The following is a 21,013-nucleotide window of genomic DNA, read 5'->3' on the forward strand; positions in this document are numbered from 1 at the left end:
AGGGTACATGACTCGTCTTAAGGTAAAGAGGAACATGATAACATGTTACACGATTCATACCAAGTAAAAAAAGAAGGTTTACACATGTTACATAATTCTAAGGAAAGTTAAAAGGTACATTATAAGGGCTACACGATTAATGGGTAGGTAAAAAGGAACAGGTTTAATGATTGTTTGAAAATATGACTTGAAATTTGTTAAATATTTTAGGTTAAAGTGGTACGACTCGGGCTGCAATCAAAAGTCTGCCTTAGCAGCTGCTGTTAGTGCGAAATCAAACTTTGATCCGGACTTATTTCTGGGACCACCTTGCTCATCTGGTAAATATTTTTCTTTATTTATCCCAATGATTTGATACATTTTCATCGAGGTTAAAGGTTATTGGTTGATCACAAAACAATTTTGTTTAGATAGATATAGTGATCATTATTTAGATTATTTACTATTTGGAAATTGATAATACGCTGATTAATATCAACTATATATGTTGAAAATGAGCTTAAAATGTTTTTGTTTGATTATTTTGTTTGTGACAGGGGATTTAATTTTTTTTGCACCGACTCGTATACCCTTTTCGAATTTAATGCCTTCAAACATAAATAAGGCCGTTAGTTATCTCGATTGAAGTGTTTCATATTTTTCGTGTCGGGGTTTTTCATAGCCGACTATACGGTATTGGTTTTGCTCATTGTTGAAGGCCATACGGTTGTCTGTGGTTAGCTGTTTAGGATAAGTGGTACGATTCGGACTGTAATCAAAAGTCTGCCTTAGCAGCTACTGTTATTGCGAAATCAACCATTGATCAGGACCTATATCTGGGACCACCTTCATTTATTATAATCATTTGATATAGTGTCATCGACGTTAATAGATTATTGGTCGATCACAGAGCTATTTTGTTTGGATAGGTAGAGTGATCATTTTTTAGATCATTGACTATTTGGAAGTTGATAAAACACTGATTAGTATCAACTATATACATTCGTACCACTTTTGCATTTGACCATGTCCCTTGTAAAAGAGAGGCGGAAGATACCAAAGGATATGTGGTTTCCATCCATGACACAAAATCAGTTCATTCAAACTCATAAGTAGAAAATAAACTGACAACGCCATGGCTAAAAAAAAAAAAAGAAAAAGACCAACAGACAAACAACAGTGCGCAATAACAACATAGAAAACTAAAGACTCGAACGGCACCAAAAAAATGACGGTGAACTCAGGTGCTCCGAAAGGGCACCAGTCGTGTTGCTCATGTTAGTACACACCGGTAATAAGTCTAATTCGGTTGGTCACATTCGGGGAAAAGGGGACAGGATTGTAATTGCGTCAATTGGACCATATCCGCTGTCATCTGTGAAACGGATATTCCATAACGGTCAACCACCTCGTGATTGCGTCCTTAAAATTTACGAAGGGATGATTTCAACTTCACCACTTGGAACTCTTGGTTTAATAGCTTCCTTGTGAGTAGCAACCTTCTATCAACAGAATCATGATACGCAGCGATGTTAAGGCAATTTCGTTAAGATTTTGTCAGGGGCAGATAACCCCGTAAGGACCTCATCATGTATTCATATATTCATTAATGGCGAAGATTCCGTAAGCTGCGTCTATCGATGAAACTGTATGAAATCAAATTACATACATGCCTGTTAACTAAAAACGGGTATCCATATGATGTAATTTGTTTATCGAAACACGAATATTGTATGTTTGTGCTTTAATTATTATGGCAAACAGCATACATGTGATTCTTCCGGCGGGAGTCAAAATCTCCCGCTTTTCAGACCCTCTTCCGTCCCTCCCGTTAAAAATTGAAATCTTCCGCTTTTTGAAAATGTCAACCTCGAAAAATTTTCAGTAGACATTTTTGTTTACAAAATTGATACTGACAGAGAAAAAGTCCGAGAAACTCGAAATTGATATGGGAAAAGTCCGAGAAAAACGGAAGTCACCATTTCCTGTTATTGATTTTGTGTCAAAAGGTAAACATGTAATTAGTGCAGTAATCAATGAAGGTGTTTAGGATTAGACTGTATATACAACAATAAAAGATGATTGACAATTACCTGGTGATCAACTAGCTAGTTTAAGACACACGCCTGGATGATTAAAAGTGAAATACTGACAATGCCAATGGATTAAGTTGTATAAACAACGACTTTAATTTGATGCTGTTGAAAACATTGAACAGTTACATTATATTACTGAACCTCAAAGACAAATGAAATCAACTCAGATATGATATTTATGGCTTGTTTTCTATCCAAGCCAATGGAATACCTATATAAGTATGTTTGTCTTGAACAATTCTAAAATTTTATAATTTGAAAAAATGCAAACCATATGTTATCACCAAATACCACAGCAGCAAATTAAAAAAGACCAAGTATCTAGTCAAATTCAACTCTGACTGGAGATCTGATTTCAAATGGTGCAAGTCCAGTGCCAACGGTCAAGACTATGCTTGCTACACCTCTTGCAAAGCTGACTATGGTGGCCCTAATGACTTAACCAAACATATGAAGATAACTACCCATCAGAAAGCCCACAACTCTACCAATTCAACACCACTGTTCAGTAGTGGTACCAAAGTTGACAATGTGGCTTAGGCAGAGATACTTTTTGCCAACTATATATGATGGCTGATCACTTTATCTTGAACTATATATATAATGAATAAATATTTGAAAAACCCTTATCTTCTATTTCTATTAAGTACAAATGGCTATGCAGGTGTTTAAAGGTATAGAATCATTAACAAAAAAAGAAGATATGCAGTTTAAACACCAAAAAAAAAACCATTGCGTACGTCGATAAAAATGTCGATCAAAAACCTCCAGTTATGTGGCCCAAACTCCAGCTGAAAATTTCCAAATCTCCAGTTGTGGCTTGACAACTCTGTCACATGTCTGCTTGAAACAGTTGCAATAGCTGTTTTTGTTGACGAGATTGTCGGCTTGTTGACCCCGCCTCCTTTTGCAGATTAACCAATCAGTAGACGATCGCCGTCAAATAGATGTTTGTAGTTTGCAGAATGGAAAGAACCTTGCAGCGAAAAAAATTTCACTTCTATGTGAAAATCTAACCAGAAAAGTAAGTGTGAGCCTCCAAATATGTATTATTTATGAAACATACGTTGCTTGTTTTGTTAATCATTCGCTTCAGAAATAAAAAAACTGTATACTTATAGATAAAAACGAGTTCAGTGTTGACAAGCATGATATACACGTGGTCATGGTGGTCAAAACGAAACTAGAATGCAACAAATATCTGAAATTTGAATAATTTATCGGATCCCGTCAATAAATGAACAGAATATCGAATGAAACAAAATCCCTCCATTATTATAATGATTATACCGAGAGCCCATTCTCAACATTTACCCTGAAATTCGTTTCTAATTTACGTTTAGCAGGTACCTGCCATTCGGGGAAAGGGGGGGGGATTCCACCGTTCACTTCTCTCCGGCACCCACATTGCTGGAGCCATGACCCCTACTTTCAAAGCATGGAGCTTTTAATTTGTAACACAGGGCACACAAACTTGCTCAAAAGGAAGCCTTGCAAGACGTTATAATTATTTGGACTACCCCCCCCCCCCCCCCCCCCCCCCCCAACTTCTAGTACTACTCCCACCATTTAATCAGTGTGAAGTCCATACTTTTTTTTTCTAATTAGTGCTGTTGGTTTTAATCAACTTTGAATTTAAAAGGGTAGTAAAGGGTTAATTTTATGCAATGTTTTCTATTTACCCAGTGTTTATATTTTATTTACTTGTTTTCGTGTTTTGACGGTTGACCTCTCAATACATGACATGTATCTCGTGTTTGGTTCTTTGTGCGTGCTACATGTTTCCCCTTATTTATTTCCATGTTTCCTGTCGTACAATTTCTCATGCTTGTCAAAAAAGTTTTGCAATTTTATTGAATATTTATGGTTCAAGTATGTGATAAAGAACTTCAAATTTAAATGTACTATAAATGATAATTTTTTGAAATTGGATGCAACTTAAGCTGTTTAGGAAGTTAAAAGGTGACATCAACATGATTACATCTTTATGTCCATTAAAAATTACTGCAGAAGGCTGACATGGCTGAGTATCTGGGTAATTATTTGGAAATATCCTGGACAGTGCGTCTTTCTCTGGAAAAAGCCTGTGCACCTTGAATAAATTATCTTATTATCTGTGAACCAGTATTTTTAAAATCATTACCAAGTCAGAAATATATATATAACCAATTGCAAGTTTATGTACTTAAATTGCTGGCTAAATAGAACAATTTTTAATACATAGTCAAAATAATATTATAATTTCTTGAAAGGCTTTGTTAATGATTAACTGGGACGCCTTCCTCATGTTCCTATGACTGTATTAGGAAGGAATCGCAGCAAAAAATTGAAGAAGCTTTTCATGACACAATAATATTATACTAATTAATATGTAGTTTGCTCATCAAGACTGCCCACTTTGACATATTCTTTTTATATATATATGTAGGACTAAAGTGCAATGGTCACGCTAAAGTGCGATGATCTACGCTTAAGTGCGATCAGATGACACGCTAAAGTGCGATGGTGTAACGGGAATGGGATTCAGGTGACGGTTTTTGTTTTTTGCTGTGTTCATATTAGTTTTTCGTTTATTGTATTGTTTCTAAATCATGTCGTTGTTATTCTCTTATGAATTGTTTTACACAAGTCATTTCGTGATCCTGTATAGCTTTCTATGCGACGTAAGCCAAGGCTCCACATTGAAGGTCATAACATTATTAGGTGCATACATCAACGATATTTGGTCTTTTTGTATATTAATCAGTCCGTTATCTTTCTCGTTTGAATTGTTATAATCTTTCTCGTTTGAATTGTTATACACTGGTCGTTTTGATACTCTGGTCGTTATAGAATACTATCTGCGGGGTTAGCCAAGGGTATGGGGGTATATTAGTAGCTCACAGATTCACTTCTTTGTTTTAGATTTTTTTTTGGGGGGGGGGGGGGGGGGGGGGGGCTGGCTTTTTTTTAGCACAGCTCTTTATTGTGGGTCTCATTGGGGTCTTAACGTGACCCGGGATTGCCGATTTTTTGTAAGTGTGACACGTGAAAGTCAAATTATTGTGCCGTGAAAACGGGAAATGAAGTCTAGCAGGACACGGGAAATTACAAAAAAATGAGAATTGCTAATGTACATAGTGTAAGCGGGATACGGGAATCTGACAAAACAGTAAGCGGGATCCGGGATCAGGACCCCCCAATGAGACCCCCCTTTATTTAGCACAGGATGCAGCAATTCTAGAAATCCAAGAAAAAATAGGCATTTATATATCTATGGAGGAAATCCTGATATCAAATTAGGGTTGTGTGGCAGACGTAATTTCTTTATTTTAAAAATTATATGAATCATTATACATATGTTTATGCTCCTTATTTTAAAAAAAGTACCTATATGTAATTAAATAATTACTTTCTCTTATTTTTTTTAGCTCCCCTGTCAATAACAAGATACAGTATGCCATTCCAGCTTTGATGAAATAAAGTAATGGTATGATTTGGAGTGCTTTATTATTATAAACAGGTAAATTGTTTTATCCTGATATCAGCTAACTATTGTACAATGAGACAACTCTCCCCAAGAGTCCAAATGACACAGACATTAACAACTATGGGTCTTTGAATGGCCTTCTACAATGAGTAAAGCCCATTCTGCATATTTGGCTATAAAAGGCCCCAAAATCACAAATGTAAAACATTTCAAAGGAGAAAATTAATGGTCTAATTTATGTAAACAAAAATGAATGAAAAAGAAATATGTAACACAGCAACAAACGACAACCACTGAATTCCAGGAACATACATTGTACATACGGAATGTGGATGGGTTAAACATGTGAGCGAGCCTGGCTTTTCTTCCTGTTTTATAATTTGTGCAAATAAATTTCTGTTCTTACATCATGTACATTGTAAGAATATTGTATGATGTAAACTCAGAAATTATTGCAATGTTTTTATGAGGCAACTTTGAATATCGCAATAAAAGGAACTAACATTCTGAAATCTATACATATAACTGTACAAGTATGCAGATTTTTCTGAAATCACAATTATAAATCTCACATTTTTGTCCATTCTTCAAAAATTGCAAAAATAAATGTACCCAATAATCATGATAATTTCTTAATTAAATCAATGTTAATGAAGTATCTGTACCAGCAATAAAATTTATTTACACAGACATGACAGATATTGATACAATAATATACTGAACTTGCTAGCAAAATTTTTTTAGCTGTGGATTACTGATATTGATATTGAAGTATTCCTGTCGGAAAAGGAGATACAAAACAAAGTAAATTAACATAAATACATAAATTTAAATATTTATTACATAATACATCTTATAGGCACATCTGGGTTTTTGTCTCACCATGACGGAGTCAAAAAGCGAGACATAGGTATGCTGTTTCCGGCGACGGCGGCGTCAACAATGTATTAGTTTGTGATTAGGTCTAGTTCATGGTGAACCACAAGTGGTAGGTCACTGATATTTGGTATGCAGTTGTATTAGCATTGGCACATCTCATTACCATGGAGATTATTTGGCCCCCGCCCCCTCAGTCAAGGTCTATTGACTTTGAAACTTTTCATAGTTTACATGTATTAGTTTGTGATTAGGTCAGTTTATGGGGAACCACTAGTGGAAGGTCAATGATATTTGGTATGCAGTTGTATAAGCATTGGCATATCTCATTTCCATGGAGATTATTTGGCTCCGCCCCCTTAGTCATGGTCTAGACTATGAAAATTTAGCTAAGTTAACATGTATTAGTTTGTGATTAGGTCAGTTCAAGGGGAACCATTAGTGGTAGGCCAATGTTAATTGGTGTTCAGTTGTATAAGAAATTAGCACATCTCATTTCCATGGAGAATATTTGGCCCCGCCCCCTCAGTCATGGTCTATTTACTTTGAAACTTTTGCTTAGTTTACATGTATTTGTTTGTGATAAGATCAGTTCAAGATGAACTGCTAATGTTAAGTCAATGATATTTGGTATGCAAATTTATTGGCATTTGCAAGTATCATTTCCATGGAGATTATATAGCCCCACCCCTGATCATGGTTCATTGACTTTGAAACTTTTACATAGTTTACAAGTTAAAGTTTGTGTTTAGGTCTGTTTAAAGGGAACGACTTATAATAAGTCAATGGTATTTGGTATGCAGTTGTATTAGCATTGGCACATCTCATTCCGTGGAGATTGTTTAGCCATGTACCTTCAGTCATGGTTCATCGACTTTGAATATTTGCATAACTTAAATGTTAAAGTATTGCTATTTTAATTTCAACATTTGCATTATCAAAATTACAAAAAGGCGAGACATATCTCTGTGATAACAGTTTATTTTTCATTTAACTTTAAAGTTTTATAAAATTACATGTAGTGCACCTTATTAAAATGTGTGTGGAAAATTAAATCCTTGTTCAAATGATGAATGAAGACATTATTAAATAAGGACAGGGAAATTATTTTGTTAGCATTTTAACAGTAACTTCTTGAAGAAATATGTTTGCACTAACTTTTGATTACTTTTCACATGTTGAAAATTTCATTTAATATATATTATATTTGCATTTTCATATTTCAGGGATGATGACCTGCAGTAGAAAGTTCCTTATAACTCATCATGGCCATTACGGAAGATCTGATTAAAATTTGTTTAGAAAGCCACCAAATATGTCCATGAAAAGTAGAAAAAAGACAGTAATTCTATATAATGTACATATATGTACTAAGCAGAAGCATTGACTGTTTCAAGACCAAATGAATTGGAATTTAGTGTTTTGATGCTGAGAGACAGAGGAAAATTAACTAGACAATTTAGCTTCTTTTTCATCATCATGTATCACTGAAGTTGATGTTTACCATCTTAAAGAGCTTTTACCTCAGTTAAAATGAATTCTAAATACGGACAGTTTGGAGATTTGTGAATTTTCTTACAATTGGAGTTTCAAAAAAGGATTTCATTTAACAAAATTATATTTCATGGATGTAATTTGTCGTTTCTTTCATGAAATATTTGAAAAATTTGCAATACATTTGTATCTGACCAAGTGAGAGATGTACAAATAGACATATGATATTCAGTAAAGAAGGAGATATTCATTTATAAGACTTGTATAAGTGTTTTGTTATTTTTATGGCAATTACGGGGAAAAAATAGTAATTGATTTAAACATTAATCCTACCTAGATATACATGAGATATACTATCATATACATGTAGGCATACAATTCACTGATGCACCACTAATGGAGTTACATGTAATTATAAAACTAAGAATATGACATGATTGCCAATAAATTAACAACTCTTCATCAGAGAACAAATAGTCATATTATATATTGTCCACCAGCATGACCAGAGAACAAGAAGATCATATTATATCATGATTTATATTTCAATTTCATTTCATTTCATAACAGTTAACACAGAATAAAGGTATACAAAAAGTTCAGAAGCATAAAAAAGTGTTTTAATTGCAGTTGTTGTTCATCTTAAAGTGACTTAGTCATATTGATGTTGGCCTTCAATACTGAGCAAGACCTCTGTAACAGCCACAGAATGATTGAACAACAAAATTATCTATACTTATATATTTGTCTATACTTAGAAATCAGATTTTTTTTTCATTTCTTGTCTAAATTAAAATTGGTTATACAATTGTATACGTTTGGCAAAAAAAAATATAAATTTATTTAAATGATGGTATGATTTGTATCCAGGATTTTCTGAAACTGCAATAATTAATCTCGCATTTTTAATTGTCCTTACATTGTTCAATAATTAAAATTATCTTGGGAATAAATTTACTCAAAAAATTCTGAGTCTTTTTGAAGGATATATAAACTTGGAAACTTGTGATGGAATATTTTCACAGTTACTGTTTTTGGAGATTCTTATATCTAGCATGTTTAGCAAAAGATGTTGGGTATACATGAATGGCAATGAGACAGCATCCCCAAAACAGACAGAAATTGCTTTGTTCTCAGTTTGAAATTGCACACATATTTTTGTATTACAGCTAGAATTTGATATAAAAAAAGATGATCTGGTATAATTGCCAATGAAGTTTTGATTTACAATTAAGTCATTTTTTTTTACTCTTGTGATTGATTCAGGTAAAGATTAACCACTGATTGTACCCTTGTCAATGATATTTGTAGGCAGTAGTTTTATAAGCATTTACACATCATTTTAATTTCCATGCTGACTAGTTTGTCCTGTCGCTATGTTATGATTCATTCACCTGACACTGCCTGAAACTTTTGGATTGTGTATATATGTATTAATTGTGATTGAGTTAGTCATTTCTGTGTATTTATATTATATATGGTACATAGAATCTCTTTTATTCTGACAGAAAAGAAATACCATTCAGTTGCCTCCAATCTCAGCAGGTGATAGGAAATAAGTTTTCTGATTTTGACATGTTTGAGATGAACCTTAAAATATTATGGCACTTGATAATGAAAAAACAATTGATTGATTGTGCTGAATGTCATGTAAGCACTTTTGGCTATTTCTTGGCTGTCCATTTGTATTGGTGAACACTGGTAGGCAGGGATTTAATATGAAATGAGCAGCAGAAAAAAATAGGTCACTATTTCCAACTTCATGGTATAAATGTAAACTATACGTAAGGTTGAGAAATTGAGATGATATAATTATGACAAGGTTGTTGATTGAATCATAGGTACATGTACATGTATCTGAAACTAATTGATGTGGTTTTTTTTCACAGATGCGATTAAAATTAGTTGTGTATATATATATGCATCCGATATTTGTCGAACTGGTTATCGCTTTATGATATAGTGTAAGCATAAATAATGAGAGCTCAAGGTACATTTTTTTAAGTATGGGGTACTCAAAGCCGTAGCTTTTTTTATAAAAAAAAGCAAGCCATACAAAATACTGGCCTGGTAACTGGTGAAAATTCATATTCATTCATAGGCAAAAAAATTACCCTACCCCACCAGAATAAAATTCAAAAGGACCTCCCAATCATGATTTACATATTGATACCAGTCACACTTGAGATACAGGAGATATTCAACTAGTAAAATGTGAATATTTATATGCAGGTAGGAGTTAATATTTATGATTTAAACATTGTCAATGACAAAGAGCAAACAAAAAAATCATGAATTTTGTTATGAAAATGCAATTTTTTCATTAAAATTTTAATGGTTTCCAATAAACAAGCACTAGAAGAGACTTTATAGTATACTATTAATTATATAATGAACTTGCATTTGCAAAAATGAGAACTGCACTAAAAAAATATGACTATGACCTCAGCCAGATGCGGATTCCGGATTTTGACAAAAAAAAGGGGGGGGGGGCTGCGTGTCCCAACACTAATCGAAGTTATGGCCATATAAGAAGTGTATACATTAACCATAAATTGGTTGATACACAAGGGATCAGAGCCCACATGAATCCGCCTCTGCCATTTCAGCCATTTGCGGTGATCTACACAAGAGGCGGAATGCAAGAAGATGTAAATATTCTATTTTATGAAAGTCCAGCCTGCCACAATGAAAATTCCCTGAAAAAAAAACCGAATACTGAATAGGAAGCTTCAATAAATTAAGCAAGCAATAAGAGAATATTTGTTTATTCGCTCCAGCATGACGTTATTTTCGCTTCACGGTGAGTACAAAAAATACACTGAGTTTTTCCGTCAGCCGATCCGACTACTGCAGGGTCATTCAAACGTTTTTCTCTCGCATTTCAAGGCGATAATGCTACTTCATGCTAAATTAATTGAAAAGGGCAGGTGCAAGAGCTATACCAACCCACTTGATTCTGGTATTGGTAGAAAGGCCACATTTCAAATTTTTCAAAAAGTGCTGTGCCTAGTTATATAGCGTTCGTGTAAAAGAAATTTCACAACCCGAAGTGCCAAAAAGTCAATAAATCGAAAATATTCTCCACGTTTTATTGTTTTTTATTTACAACACCTCTATTAAAAACTAGGCACAGCACTTTTCCAGTAAAATAAGATATCCTGATTACAGGGAGCCAAAAACCAGGGCGATCGGATTTCATCTTGCACCTGCCCTTTTGACTTTTTTAGGAAATGTCCTTACTTTCAGTTTGAAGTCACGTGACACTAGTGTATTTATATGTTTCTATAAATAAAAGTTTGGAATGTGATTCAGAATAGACCCTTTTCCCTCTGTTTACGCTTTTGACGTGCATTTTAACCTTTAAGCAAAGAAAACTAACTTTGAGTTCAATATGATTTTTCCTGTGTATAAAACTGGGATATTTCTTGAAACGCCCTTAACGTCCCTGCGTAGAAAATACAAGCCCTGGAATATCGTATCAACCGGGAGATATGTACCCCGTATGCAGGCGCTGCTGGAATGTTGCTACATAAAAATTAAAAGTTCACAATTGGGAAGCTGAATCTTCTCTTTTGTCGTAAAGTTTTGTTTTCAAACGACGCTAATTGTCAATTTCCAGATGTAAGTCATGATTTGAGGCAGACTTAACTGTATATGTTGTATCTTTTATCTCAAATTCGATGGGATAGATGCGTTCAACATAATCACCAAATTTGAATTATTCAATGAGAGAACATCATCTATATAGCGGAAAAGTAAAGTTAATGGATACTGCTTACTTTTTTTCTTTCTTCCTAAGAAGTTCATGTATGAAGTCAGCCTCATATGAATAAGGGAGAAAGTCGGCAAGAAGAGGAGCACAGTTGGTTCCCATGAGAATAACGACTGTTTTTGAGAAACACGTCCTCCAAACGTAACAAATATATTGTCAATCAAGAGATCAATCATCTTGATAATTTCAATTTAAGAAAATTTTTTGTTTGAAGCAGAGTGATGTCTTACAAAGTACGATTTATCCCTCCCTAAGACAAGATACGTGTATCTACGTTGGCCATTTTTTGTTATGAAACAAATCAGGACCAACTTTTTCAATTTGTCTTTAAGTTTGGAATGGGGAATTCTTGTGTAAAGTGTAGAAAACTTAAATGTTTTAATACTTTTTTATACATATTTAATCATACATTTTTAAGACAAAAATGTTAAAATCCGTTAATACTTTGATTTAAGAAGTTCTGAAGTATTGAACGATTCCTTTATTTTGACCTCAAAACAGATTGCCGTGTCGAAAATCGCTTTATCTTACTTTTTTTATCTAAATAAGCATTTGAGCATGTGACGAATTCATCATTTGGCATCCAACAAAACATTTCAAATTGGTTGTTCTTGTTAGGTCTTAATCTGTAAATATGCTCTCAAACATTTTATATTTTGTGTTTTTTTTTCATATTTTTATATCCGAGTGTAAGCGACGTTTTGTTTGAGCTCAGGCTTTTTAATTATAACCAATCTTATATATCAATATATATAATAAACATGTAATGCGAGATATTATTGACGGCGAAAAACACAAATTGCCAATGTATAAAAGATGAAACAAGAATGACATTCGATTTACATTGTTTTGTTTATTCATTATGTACAACTTCAAGTCTTGAATAAAAGGAAAAATACTTCTTTTTCGCTAAATCTTACATAAGATTTTATTTATCATCGTAAATTGTTTATAGACTACGTTTCAAATTAACAGAACAGAAAATCCGCAAGTTGATGTAAACAGAAACACCTGTGTTATATGTGTGGGTACATGCTCCTACATTTGGTCTATTGTTTTGATAAAACTAAAGTGACGTCATAACAGCGACTTTATTTAAAAGCTTTTACGTAATACTAATACTTTGAAAAATTATGTTCAAGTACGTCAAATTTTCGTTGTCAAAAACACATGTTTCAAGACTAAAAAATTATCAAAAAGTCAAAGGTGGTTGTTTAAATGCCTTTACGTTGGATGTTGTTTTCAATCGGCTGACATAATACTATTTGAAAAAGAAAACCAGGGGATTTTGCTCATTTCATGCAGTCAAGCTGTAAATTTTAGTTTTATGCCATAAAGTAACAAGTCAACACTTAAAATAAGACATGCTAATTTATCCCATATGTACACTGGCGAACAGGTAGCTAGTATTCAGTAAAGACGGAAGGAGTCGTGCGGTAAGAACATTGTTGGACTGCAATGGACCATACTCAATCTATTATTTCTAGGGTTTAGATCATATCTACTAAAATAAGACATGTTGAATACCTTTCACGCATGCATATAATACGAAAAGTAACATGAGCTTTGTTGAGCTTTAAACCGATCCTAAATAACCATGTTTTCCGATCTCACGTCGTTTGGAGTTCAAGCGACAACATCCGTTTTTTCACTTGTAAATCCAAAATTGATTTACGAAAATCGACCATTGGTCAACTATGGATGATTCTCATTTAGATACTGGAATACATGATTTGGTTAGACCATAAAAAAAATTTGGTTAGACCATGAAAAAAATGCTTGGGTAAACCTCACGTACAAATGGTTAATACATAATGCAATTCAAAATTTGGCATCATCTTTATTGTGTTTGTCTTACACTTATAAACATGTATAAAATTACATATACTGTTTTAGTTTTAGTAGTATTTTAATCCTTGAGTTTGTAAAATGACTTGTTTTTATTCTTTTCTTCGTTCACTAGTTTTCAATCACTTCGTACAAGACATACAATCAAACATAAACTACTAGTAAAGATTTCCACTCGGAATAACCAATAGTATAAACGGTATTAATTGTACTGCACCAGATGCGCATTTCGACAATTAATGTATCTTCAGTGATAAAATATTTGAAAATTCAAAACGTAATACAAACGTTGAAAAGCTGACCAACTTAAAGGACCTACAGTATAGCCAAAACCGGACAAGGAATGAGAGCTTTTCATGCGGGAGATATATTCTTAAATTTTAAATGATTTCTAACATTTTTAAACAATTTCAATCAAAAAAATGTTTGTGTTTTCATGCCAATACCGAAGTCCTGTCTACTGGGTTGGTGATACCCAGCAGCAGAGGTATATGAACGTATCTCGGCCTACTAGTAGTACATTGAAGCATGACGTAATGAGTATATACTGCATGATTATTTTTGCTCGTTGAATACACATAATTTGTTGGAATAGATGCTTTTTAACAATTTACCGATTTAATGATTGTATTGACAACAACCTTTCAAGGGAATAAATATCGAGTTAACGGTAATCAAATGCACCGATCATTACTTGGTCATTTTACCTATCCCATATATTTAGTTCTCAAATGGTGAATTCTTAAAACTACTTAATCAAAATTAAGATGATCAAATAAAAGTAATGAAGTTAAGGATGTACACCTCTGAGGAGCCAAAAATTTCTAAAATTAAACTTTTTTTCCTAACCTGATTTTTGGGTTTATATGACAGTAAACAAAATAATTGGTGAAGAAAAAATCATATGGTGGTGCACTTCCTTTTTTGCTACGGCCCTTTGAGAGTACCCAATTTTGATGATTTTCCCATTTTTCATCAATTTTTACCTATTTTTGGGCTATTATCGTGAAAAAAATCACAGTTCCACAATTAAACTTTTTTTTCATACTTTCAATAAAGATGAAGTGGACCAATCTGAATAAATTTAATTTAAAAAAACTATAGGTAGGTGTTAATATAAGAAAGTTTTATCATATTTTGATTCTTTTTTGTGTCAAATTAACCATGCTGTCAATTTTGTAAATTTGTGATTTTTCTCTGTTTTAAGAACAAAATGCATATTATTTCAGCTTCTTTGTTGCAAATGATTGAAAACATACATATCTAAGAAATTTGAAAAGAAAAAAGTGATATGGGATGTCATGTTTCTGGTAAAGTCATTTCTTGTACCCCTCACCCATATTCTCAAAATTTTGGCTAAAAAGACTGACTTGATTGGTAATAAAATTTGAAAAATTTATTACTCAAAAACTACTCATTGTAAATACACAATTTTTTCACAGAGTTAAGTTTGATTATAACATTTTTTAAATTCATTGATATTTTCCACTTGTATCACATGTTTTGGAAATAATTCCAGAACGAGATTTCAACGAGACGGTAACGTCAGAAGAATACATCCTTAAGCGAGATGATTTATAAGTAATAAGGTTAGAACAGGAGTTTCAAACACGCCGGGACGTAAAAGGTGAACACGACTTACCTCACTCTTTTTAAAGTATATTTCTTTAATTTATTTTAAGATACTTTTGTCAGAGGCAGAAATTCAGATCACTGATGCATCTAGCTGATAGTACTTTTGTCATCTAATTGTCAAATAGAATGTATAAGGATGCATCTTCAAAGGAAAAAAAAAGATGATTACACTTTACAAACTCAGTTATTTTTTTCAACGCTTGTCTTTAGTTATAACGAGGCATAGGTTCTCGGAAAAGTCTTTATGTGTAATTTAACATCATTGCTTGGAAATTGTCTAACGTTTACTTATACAAATAGTCTTAAAACGGACATGTATGGGATATTTGATGGGAGTTTTGTACAATAGGATCCTTTTAATTTTATGATCGACTTATGACAACAAGCGGACCTTATATTTCCTGGTCTGTTCGTCAGTCCTATTCCAAAATTAAAACTTTTAGAAAATCAAAACAAGTTAACATTTGATCCGGATAAAGTGGTTCACTAAAAGTAGAAATGTGATAATGTAAGGGGAAACTATGTCTTATGGCCACATATTCTTATTTGAAATGTTTTGATATAAATGTATATATGTGTGTATTTTCAATATTCATAACCGCCTGGATGGTCTTTGGTAGCTTGCTCCCCTAGAGTGAGGGAGGCCTTTGGTTTGATCCTCGGCTTGTTGAAACAAAACATTGACTGATTTTCTGCTCAGCACGCGATTTTTAGGAGTAAGAGCAAACATTGGTCGGTCCGGAGTCAAAATAATGTGTCCCGGTAAGGTGACGTCTATTCCAGCGGACTGCTACTTTGTGAACTAGCACACCTTTTAAAAGAAACCTATATATGATTTTTTTTTTATCTATCAATTCTATAATACGTGGAAAATACTTTTATTTAGAAATTATATGGAAGCTATAGTTCTTATCTCAATTTCCAAGTTTTATCAAGAGACAAGTATTCTTCTGAAAGAGAAGCGAAAGATACCAAAGGGACATTCAAACTCATAGTCGAAAACAAACTGACAACGCCATGAAAGCCATGGCTAAAAGAGAAAAAGACAAACAGACAAACAATAGTACACAAAACACAAGATAGAAAACTAAAGACTGAGCAACACGAACGCCACCAAAAACTGGTGGTGATCTCAGGTGCTCCGGAAGGGTAAGTAGATCCTGCTCCACATGTGGCACCTGTCGTGTTGCTCATGTTAGAACAAACAGGTAATAAGTCTTAATTTGTAGGTCAAGTTCGGAGAAAAGGGGACGGGATTATAGTTTCGACATTTGGAACATATCCGCTATCATCTGTGAAACGGATTTTTCATAACGGTCAACCAACCCGTGATGGCGTTCGTAAAATTTACGAAGGGATGATTTCAACTTCCCCATTTGGCATTCTTGGTTTTAATAGCTTCCTTGTGAGCAGCAACCTTCTATCAAGGAAATCATGATAGGAAATGCAGGCCCAGGAATATCGTATCGATTTGGAGCTATATACTCCGTATGCAGGTGCTGCTGGAATTTTGCTTCATAGAAATGGAAAGTTCACAATTGGAAAGCTAAAATCATATCTTTTGTCGTAAAGTTTTGTTTTCAACCGACCTTTATTGTCAATTCCTAGATGTAAGTCAAGATATGAGGCAGACTTAACTGTATCTGTTGTATCCTGTATCTCCAGCTCGATGGGATAGATGCGTTCAACATAGTCACCACATTTTGAATTATTTAGTGAGAGAGCATCATCTATATAGCGGAAAGTAAAGTTAAATGATACTGCTTACTTCTTGTCCTTCTTTCTAAAATATTTTCTTCACGAAAATATAAATGAATAGATACGTACGTATGTGATTTTATTGGAAATTTTATAAGAAATTTAGTACAGCTCTTTTAGATAATTATATTTCACACTTTCAAACTATGAGAGATTTAGCACAGTACTTAAAGATAATTCTATTTTACACTTTTTTTTACTATAAGAGATTAAGCACAGTATTTAAATCTCTACTTGACAGCCTTTCAACGTGAATGAATAAATGTAACTAGCATTATTAATTTAGAAGCTCTGTAAACTTTTAAAAGAACAAATAGGGAGAGCATGGTAGTGGTCAAGTTTCCATGTACGTATAAAGTAATAGTCAAGTTGCCGTGTACGTGTAAAGTAATGGTCAAGTTTCCGTACACGTGTTAGATAATGGTCTAGTTGTCGTGTACGTGTAAAGTGAAGGTCATGTCTGTAAGTAAGTTTTTCAAGTTTCTGCGTATGTATAAAATAATAGTCAAGTTTCCGTGTACGTGTAAAGTAATGGTCAAGTGTCCATGTACGTGTAAAGTAACGGTCAAGTTTCCGTATACGTGTAAAATAATGGCCTAGTTGCCATGTACGTGTTAAGTGATGGTAAAGTGTGTAAAGTCATGATGGTCAAGTTTCCTTGTACGTGTAAAGTAATGGTTAAGCTTTCGGGCACATGTTAAGTAATGGTCAATATTCCGTGTAAAATATACCTATCTAATGCTTTTAATCTGTTAGAGATTTAGTACAGTTTTATTTTGAGATAATCGTATTTTATACTTTTTAAGATATTAGAAATTTAGCACAGCTCTTTAAGATAAAACTATTTCATACTTTGATAGCTATTAAAGATCTAGCACAGTTCTTGAATATAATCCTAGTTGATACTTTTTAAAGATATAAGAGATTAAGCAGAGCTCTATAAGATCATTCTATTTTACACTTTTAAGCTATGAGAAATTTAGCACAGTACTTAAATATAATTATAGTTTGCACGTTTAAGCTATGAGCGATTTAGCACAGTTCCTTAATTTAGATAATTTTATGTTATACTTTGTTAGCTATGAAAGACTAGCACAGTTCTTTAAGATAATCCCAACTGATTATTTTCAAGTTATAAAAGATTTAGTACAGCTCTTTTAGATAATTCTATTTACACTTTTAAGCTATGAAAGATTTAGCACAGTACCTAAATATTATTATATGTTACGCTTTTAATCTATGAGAAATTGAGCACAGCACTTAAATATAATTATACATTACACGTTTGAGCTATGAGAGATTTAGCACAGTTCTTTAAGATAATTGTATGTTATAATTTGTTAGCTATGGACGATCTAGCACAGTTCTTTAAGATAATCCCAATTTATTATTTTTAAGATATAAGAGATTTAGTACAGCTCTTTTAGATAATTCTATTTTACACTTTCAAACTATGAGAGATTTACCACAGTACTTAAATATAATCCTTTTTTACACTTTTTTAACTATTAGAGACTTAGCACAGTATTTAAAGCTAATTTTATTTTACACGTTTAAGCTATAAGAGATTTAACACAGTTTTTTAAGATAATTCTATGTTATACTGTGATAGCTATGACAGATCTAGCACAGTTCTGTAAGATAATCCTATTCTATACTTTGTTAGCTATAAAAGATCTAGCACAGTTTTTTAAGATAATGCTATTGTATATTTTGTTAGCGATGAGTGAATAAGCATAGTTTTGTGCCATACTTTTTTATTTGTTTTTCTTAGTTATGAGAGGTTAAGCACAGTTTATTAAGATAGTCGTTTTTGTATACTTTTAAAGCTATGAGAGAAGTTGCACAACTAGCTTCTATCTGGAGAAGACCTGTATTTGGTTGGGTGTCCAACGATATCGAATTCAGTAACAGAACAAAATATTCCACCTTAATCCGGTTGCTCGGACCTTTAAACAAGCTTCGTAAGTACATTCAATTTCTCAGTTATGTCCTTTGGTTGCAAAAAAGTCTTAAAAGTGTCTTTGTCCAAGTTAAATGTGGGTCTTCCAACTTGTGATTATGGACATGTTTTAATTGTTGATGAAATAGACCATGTTCATATTACCGACTTATGACTCCAGAGTTTAAAACTTTTCGACAGCTTACCTAAACTGGGGTAAGACATTATTGTACTCGGTCATGCATAAGCAACTAAAAGATTTAAAACCAAGCTTACAATCGGTACAATATGGGGTGTGTAGGGGAGAAAATTAACTGTTTTTATGTTTTCTATACACGACAAATCATCAGAAAACAGTTAATTTTCCCTCAAATTGCACCGATTGTAAGCTTGATTTTACATTTTTAGTTGCTCGTACTTGACTGATTACCAGAACGTATGAACACATGGTAGGTCAACCTGTCAAACAATATATATCCGGAGTCAACAGTCGATACTTCGAAAATAGTCTATCGTTTTCTAATGTCTGTATGCAATAAAGTATAAGTATACACGTTCAATATTCTGCAAGGATGTTTGTTTCATGCAAATTGAAGTTAATCAAAAGTAAAAGTTTGATAATAATAATACTTTAGATCACGGACAGCTGAAAAAAACGTGAAACAGAGAAGTAAAATATAGATCAATAATTCGTCTTTCGATAACTCTTATAAAGGATTATTTGTTTTAGTATGAATCAAACAATGCACAACGACATACAGTACATGGCCAAAAGAAAACGTCACTTGATTTTCACTATATATTTCATATAAAACTACGTTTTTTTCCAAAAGCATATAGTGGGGACATTTCTGTTCGGATATTATTCATCTTGATACCCATAGAAGCAAATTTGTCACAGGCTTATTGATTTATCTGGTTATATTTTTGTTGTGAAGCGTTTCGGACTTCTGATGATATAAACACAAGTATAATTCAATGTTCATACATTTTTCATACATTTCAACTAAATTTAATTGTAAACTATTATTTTGCATTTTTATATTAGGAGAAAACAAAAACTGATGACAAAACTATGAAATCCAACAATAAATGTCTTCATAATAACTTTTTGAAAAAATGTGTTTGTACATAAAATATATCATTAACTGTACCTCATCCATTTTCAACGCAAATCGTATTAAATATCCCCTGCTATAATCTGTCAAATATGGAAACACTTAAAAGAGGACGTGGATTTTTTGTCTGTATTCTTTAATTGTGAGGCCATTTTTCTCTATTCTTTATCAATTTTGCCTGTTATTCTCTATTATTTATGTTTTAGCACCCCATTATTCTCCATTCTTTCTTTTTTTTTTACCCTATTTGTCTCTATTCTTTATATTTTAGCTCTTTATTCTGCATATTTTGCCCATTATTCTCTATTCTGTTTCATATCCTCTTAAAGTAGCGTACTATATTTATAGTTTCTTCACAAGTATATGTATACGTAACATTTATCCATTATACTATCAGCCAGTGTGATGCGTTTTGTTTCTAAGATGTTTAAATGGAAAATATTTTCTATGATCCACGATGAGGCTGCACCGTATGCGGCTGTAGCAGCAGCCATTGCAGAGGATAAAGATGCGACCATAAGAAGTACGCATGAAGTTAACGTACGGATGGAGGATAATGAAATAGAAAGCATATTCAAACAAGTTCGTAAAAACTCAAGAAGTAAGTAACTATTCACTGATGTAAGAAATTTCTGTTGAATAACTTGAGGAATGGACTGAGGTTAATGACGTTATATCTGACTCAGTTTCTCCTGATACTAAAAAAAAAAAGCTTCACCTCGAAACAAACCCATTCAAAATTATATCAAGCGAAAACCAATACTTGACAGTTTTATCGTTTAATATGATTTTACGACAAACAATGAATGATGTCCAATTTTGATGATTCTTTGTAACGTTTGTTTTGTTAACGTTATTAATTTGAGGCTGTATTGTAACAAACACATCACACTTAGGAACAGTTCGCTATGTTTTATGCACAAATAAAGTTATTTGAAAACAGAAGATATTTATCAATTGATTTCCTTCAATCGTTTGAGACAGGTACAGTCCTTGAATGGTGTAAATTTCCCACTTACACCA

The 21,013-nt window shown here is 33.0% G+C and overlaps 1 long non-coding RNA gene across 1 annotated transcript; it reads left to right on the forward strand.

Moving 5' to 3' along the window:
• Window positions 1–214: 214 nt before the first annotated feature.
• On the forward strand, window positions 215–20,585 carry LOC127704487 (uncharacterized). Its single transcript, XR_007983299.1, has 3 exons — window positions 215–320; window positions 18,760–18,894; window positions 20,388–20,585. It is a non-coding gene; the product is annotated as an uncharacterized LOC127704487 (long non-coding RNA).
• Window positions 20,586–21,013: the final 428 nt, after the last annotated feature.

The sequence above is a fragment of the Mytilus californianus genome, unplaced genomic scaffold (genome assembly GCF_021869535.1).
Source record: "Mytilus californianus isolate M0D057914Y unplaced genomic scaffold, xbMytCali1.0.p SCAF_6, whole genome shotgun sequence".
Classification (NCBI taxonomy): domain Eukaryota; kingdom Metazoa; phylum Mollusca; class Bivalvia; order Mytilida; family Mytilidae; genus Mytilus; species Mytilus californianus.